The sequence below is a fragment of the Colobus angolensis genome, unplaced genomic scaffold (genome assembly GCF_000951035.1).
Source record: "Colobus angolensis palliatus isolate OR3802 unplaced genomic scaffold, Cang.pa_1.0 Scaffold3, whole genome shotgun sequence".
In the NCBI taxonomy this organism is placed as follows: Eukaryota; Metazoa; Chordata; class Mammalia; order Primates; family Cercopithecidae; genus Colobus; species Colobus angolensis.
The window spans coordinates 11,913,205-11,919,492 of record NW_012116265.1 but is presented as its reverse complement, the minus strand read 5'-3'; the positions used below and the strand labels follow the sequence as shown (position 1 = coordinate 11,919,492).

General features: G+C 37.9%; 1 pseudogene; it reads right to left on the bottom strand.

Moving 5' to 3' along the window:
- Positions 1 to 168: 168 nt before the first annotated feature.
- LOC105517084 lies at positions 169 to 765 on the bottom strand (annotated as a pseudogene).
- Between the last annotated feature and the right edge of the window lie 5,523 nt (positions 766 to 6,288).

The window sequence follows — 6,288 nt, the reverse complement described above, 5'->3', positions numbered from 1 at the left end:
TCCTTCCTTCCTTCCTTCCTTTCTTCCTCCCTTTCTCCTTTCCTCCATCCCTTCCTTCCATTTTTTTTCTATCAATAGAGGGCTTTTATTGCATTTTTAAAATATCACAAATAGGTCTTAGGAATCATCCAGCATCCTCTTGTTTCATAGCTGGATAACTCTGACACCTTATTCATCAGATGACAGAACTCTTCCTTTCTCAGAGACACAGATACCATCCAACAATTTTCTGGTATCCTTGTTTTTAACTGCTGTAACTTGCGAAATCAAAGACGCTGAATTTGGTACAAGTTTACTGTCGTTACCTTCAAAAATGAACTCCTCTTTCTGGGGTTGAGATACTGATGGAACAAGCCACACTTGGCCTCATCTGAACCCTGTGGATGCATTTTTCACTTAAGAAATTTCTGATGTCAACAAGAGACCCATTCGTCTGAATGACAATGCTGAGAAGGAAGTGAGCATACACAGACTTCATCTTGTAGCATACACAGACTTCATCTTGTAATGGAAGCCTAGTGTAATGTTCTGGATCCTATTCTGTACATGACTATTAATAGTGTGAACCAGAGCAAATTCCTGTCTATTTCTCCACTGTGTCAACTTGAAGCCTGTGTTTTCTTTCCAAGTAACCCGAGTTCTACGTTAATACGAATGAAGTCTCTCTGCAGAGTTCTTCTGGGGCCCTTCGTAACTGTGAGTCCCTTCAGAGTGATATTGACATTTTCTGGAATGTTTAGTCTGATTACTGAGAATGGTCTTCATTCTCATTTAGAAGCAGCAAAGACAGAATGTCTTAACTCTTTTTTGACCTCTCTACGGTATTTGACACTGCTGACTCCCTCTTCTTCTTTGAAGACTGCTTGCGTCTTTTGGCTCCAAAAGGCTTCATTCTCTTTCTTTGTGTCCAGATGCTGGAAGAAGACTTTTCATGCCTTTTCTTAGAGACAGGGTCTCACTCTGTCACCCAGGCTGGAGAGCAGTGGTGAAATCAGAGCTCACTGCAGCCTCCAACTCCCGGGCTCAAGCAATCCTCCTTACCTCCACCTCCTGAATAACTGGAACTACAGGTACACAATACTACATTTGGTTATTAATTTTTTTTTTTTTTTTTGTAGAGATTGGGTATTGCTATGTTTCCTGGGCTAGTCTTGGACTTCTGGCCTCAAGTGATTCTGTTGCCTCAACCTCCCAAAGTGCTGGGATTACAGGCATGAGCCACTGAACCTGGTCATGCTTTGTTTTTTAATGTGCTTTTCCTTTCCTCTTTCCTTGAGCTCCATATTCACATGCACAACTGAGTTCTGCACAATTTCTCTTAGAACTTGCAAAGAAATTTGAAACTCAATAATTGAACAAACACATTCTTTTACCCCCTTTCACCACCATACCCCGTGTTTTCTGGACTATATTATTCTGACCCTAAATTACTATTTCTCTATTGGTTCCTATTTTGTGGTGTAAGTAACCACTGCCCAGCCAGATATCTGAGCATTTTTATTCACTTTTCTTTGCCTCTCACTCTCCTCATTCATGCCATCATCATGAACTACCTCCTAAACATTTTTCAAAGCCATTTGCCACAACCACAACAACTACTACCCATGTTCAGACTGTTATCTTTTACCTTGTTCCCTTCAGCAACCTTTTCATTTATTTCACAGTCTCAGGTCTTGCTCTCTTCATAAATGTAGGACTGGAAGAAGAAAATTTTCTAGGAACTGTTAGAAATGTAATAAAACTGTCAAAAGTATTAAGTCTCAGTCTACTGTTTTGTGACAGTTTGTTAAGAAAGTAACTTTAAAAAAATCCAGGTAGGAAACACAAAAATATACAAACATTTTGATATATTAACTGATAATGGCACTTTAATTATACCACCCTTTGGAGATAAAGATAATTATCAAATCCAAGTCATGTATATATCCATAAAATCTTAAGCACACCCTGTCTATTCTCAATTATACTACGCTCTTCAAATCCAGAGGGAATCTTTCTAACGTGCAAACCACATCTGATCCCTTGCTCTACACCCTTCAGTGGCTCCCCATTGCCCTCAGAAAAAAATTCTAAATATCTTAGTTTGGCTTACAAAGGGCTACATGATTTGGTTCCCACTTGTTCTTTATCCTTATAATCCCTTCCTGCTCTAGCTCAGACAAACACCTCTCAGTTTCTCAAATCCACCATGCTCCTTGCTTCCCTCCACATTCGTCCTTCAGAATTTGATTGGTTAACACAGTGTTTTGCTGGTAAACATTTAACAACTGCCTTTGGGAGAGGGGAAGAAGAGGATCCCAGATTTGTGGCATTTGATGGTTTTCACGGTACAAACATTCTCACCATGACTTTGATCAAGCTACCCATGTGATGTCTTTGGACACAAAATTGGGAAGAAATCTGCCCAATAGGTCCTAGAGAGCGGGTGTGTGCTGGCTTCAGTACACCAATGGGTTAAATCCTACAAAATCCTTTAGATTTTGGCTAATCTGTCCACTTCCCTGGGGAGGCTTTCTTGATCATGATCATGCCATATGCTTCCATTGCTTCCTGGAATCAGGATGTCTGTTTGCATGCTCATCCATGAGATTGTGATTTCTTGTGCATGTCTGGGACTTTACTGCAAGACTGTAAGCTCCTTAGAGGCAGGGATTGTGTCTTGTTGACCACTGTCTCTCCAGAACCTTCCAGAGTGCTTAACACATAGTGGTTCTTCAATAAGTATTTGTTGAATAAATGAGTGAACAAGGAAAAACCAATAACAATAACTGAGAGCAAGTACTTACTTTGTGCCAGCCATGGTACTAATTAGGTGGTATGCATTACCTTATTTAATTGTCCTCAAAACCATATAGTAGAGTTATTTGGTTATTGTCATCTTACAGGTAAGAACGACTGAGGATTAAGGCAGCTACATAACCTGCCCAAAGTCACAGTAAGAAAATAGTGGAGCCATATACAAATTCATGCAGCATCATTCAACCCTGAGCATTTATCCTCTAGGTTATACTGACTTATTTCACTTCAGGTTGAATAAAGCTATCCCTTTCTGACTTTGGCTTCTGTGAGGAAGATTCAACATCTAAGTCATTTTTAATCAGGGCTCCTACAGAGGGACAGACTCTCTCAAATGTTGTCACTGACATATTAAATTAGTGCAAAAGTAATGGTAAGTAATTGGCAATAGAGCCCCTTAAAATATTCATTTACTTCTAATCAGTAATTCCAGTTCTCAGAAAATAATCAGAACTATGAACAACTCTTTGGGGCCGAAATATTATTCTTAATTATTTAAAACATAACGTTTTACTTTAGAATAGTTTTAGACTTACAGAAAAATTGCAAAGATAGTATAGAAAGTGTCCATACGTACTACATCCATTTTCCCCTAATATAAATATTGGTAAGGTCCGTTTGTCCCGATGAATGACCCAATATTGATAGTAACTAAAATGCACACTGTATTCAGATTTCCTTAGTTATATCAAATGACCTTTTATTGCTCCAGGATCCTATCTAGGTTATCATTACATATAGTCATCATGTCTTTTTAGGTTCTTCTAAGCTGTGAGTTTTTCAGACTTCTCTTATTTTTGATGACCTTGATAGTTTTGGGGAGTACTGCTTACATTTTTTTTTTTTTTTTTGGTGAGATGAAGTCTCACTCTGTCACCCAGGCTGGAGTGCAGTGGCGTGATCTCGGCTCACTGTAAGCTCCGCCTCCCAGGTTCACGCCATTCTCCTGCCTCAGCCTCCTGGGTAGCTGGGACTACAGGCGTCCACCACCACACCCAGTTAATTTTTTGTGTTTTTAGTAGACACAGGGTTTCACTGTGTTAGACAGGGAGGTCTCGATCTCCTGACCTCGTGATTCACCCACATTGGCCTCCCAAAGTGCTGGGATTACAGGCATGAGCCACCGCGCCCAGCCTACTGCTTACATGTTTTATAGGATGTCCCTTTATTGAAATGTTTCTGATTTTTAAAAATGTGATTAGATGGAACTTGTGGGTTTTGGAAGGAAGACCACAGAAATAAAGTGCCATTATCATCACATCTTTTCAAGGGTGCTTACTATTAACATGGCATCACTGTTGAGTTTGACTTTGGTCACCTGGTTAAGGTAGTGTTTATCATGTTTCTCTACTGTCAAGTTACTCTTTTCTTTCCCCTTCTCCCAGTGTACTCTTTGGAAGAAAGTCACTGAAAGTAGTTCCCGTTTAAGAATAAGAAAATTAATTGTCAAATGTAAGGGCAGAATAGTTACATAAATTACTTGGTATATTTCCTTATGGAAGACATATCTATTTTTCTCCTATTAACAAGTTTATTTAACATTTATTTATAAGGGTATAGATGCATAGATAGTTATTTTATGTTTTGAGCTAAACATCCAATATTACTTTATTTTGTTAAATTGTTTCAACTTTGACTGCTGAAAGCTCTTTTAGTTGATGTCTGTGTCATTTTGACATGTCTTATCATTGTATTTTTTAAAGCTCTTTCTTACTTTGTGGTATGACTATATGCTCCAGGGTCATCTTGTGTATTTCTTGCCCCAGTCCCAGATTCAGCAATTCATCCAAGGAGCCCTTGTCCTTGTATTGAAAAATAGTATTAGAAACAAAGATTCAGGCACTAAGTGGGCTTGTTGCTACTAAATGTCAGTGTTTCTAGGTTCTTTCAGTTGACAGAACAAGGAAATATGTGTGTATATGTGTATATGGGTATATGTGCATATGGGTAGTGTTATATTCTATAGATATACCATAGTTTATCCACCCACTTACTGAAAGACATCTTAGTTGCTTCCAGATTTGGTGATCATAAATTCCCAGTGGTTTTTAAAGAAATCATTGTGAATCATTGGAAAGAACAAAAATATTTAACATTGAGCTATTTAACACAATATTACATCCATAACATGATGTATTAAGAGAGTTTTTAATGGTAATGGAAAAACAAATGTAGAACATAAAAATTGTATATTTAATATGTTCTCAATTACATAAAACATGAATATGTATCTATATCTGGAAGGATATACAGCACAATTTTCATGGAAGTTATCTTTGGGGATTTAAATAATGGGTAATAGTTACTCCTTAAATTGTTTTTCACAGTTTTAACACAGGGGAATTATTACTTTCACAATGAGAAAAAAACAAGCCCAAATTATTTCTAAATCATGAATCATGCTCTAGGTTTGGTAGGGAATTGCAGTTACACATATTCAGGGAAATCTTTGGAATTTTCCTATACTTCTCTCCATGGCTTTCAGATTGTTTTTCTGCATCAGTTCTTCTGCACTCCAGGTTAATTTTTATTCTTCTGGCTCTCTGAAAACTCCAAGGGTTTTTATGCAACTTTGTTTTCCCTTCACACCTTCCTCTCCAACTCTCATTAGAACCATGATGACTATTACCAGTCAGACTCTCTCCTTTTCCCAATAACAGCAATACATTTGACCTATGTGGTAGTTAGAACCCTCATTCCTAGAATAACTTACATACCATATTTGTAAATAAGATTCTTCACATTCTCGTGGTACTGGGTGTTATAGAACTTCTGACCCGTTATGTTTTGAGATATTTTTGATGACTATTTTTGTAGTGATGGGTGGAGAACACAATTTCTACTATCACAGGGGAAGAAAAAGAGGGTAAAAATGAATTAAAGTGAATACATGTAAACTTAGCATACTACTTTTGAAAGGGTAAATGCTTCGGCCACTTCAGCTAGCTATATTTTCCTGTCAAGGCAAAACTAATGAAGAAAATTCATCATGGGTATGTAGCTGGATGATCACAAGAATAATAGAAAGCGCAGGCTCTCAATTCTTGCACTTCATAAGGAACTTTTAAATTTCTGTTTGAAATAAGTTTGGTATAGCATTCATTTCCATGGAACATGGCAAAACTATTTAGACAAACCTTATTTCTTATGTAATATAAAAATTTCATGTCTTCACCAGATATTAAAACTTTAATTTTAAGATTTCTTCCGTCTTTGTGCTAGAGAACTGGGGAAATTTTTTTACCTTAATTTTAACTTGCCAGCCTAACCACCTTGGAACTTCTATAATCGATGAAAATAGATACATCCAGCTGCCATCAACACCTGGGCTCTGCTCTCGGCAGATTCCTTTTGAAAGAACCACCTTGAAATGGAGAGAGAGGCCAGGCGTAGTGGCTCATGCCTGTAATCCCACCACTTTGGGAGGCCGAGGTGGGTGGATTGCCTGAGGTTAGGAGTTTGAGAACAGCCTGGCCAACATGATGAAACCCC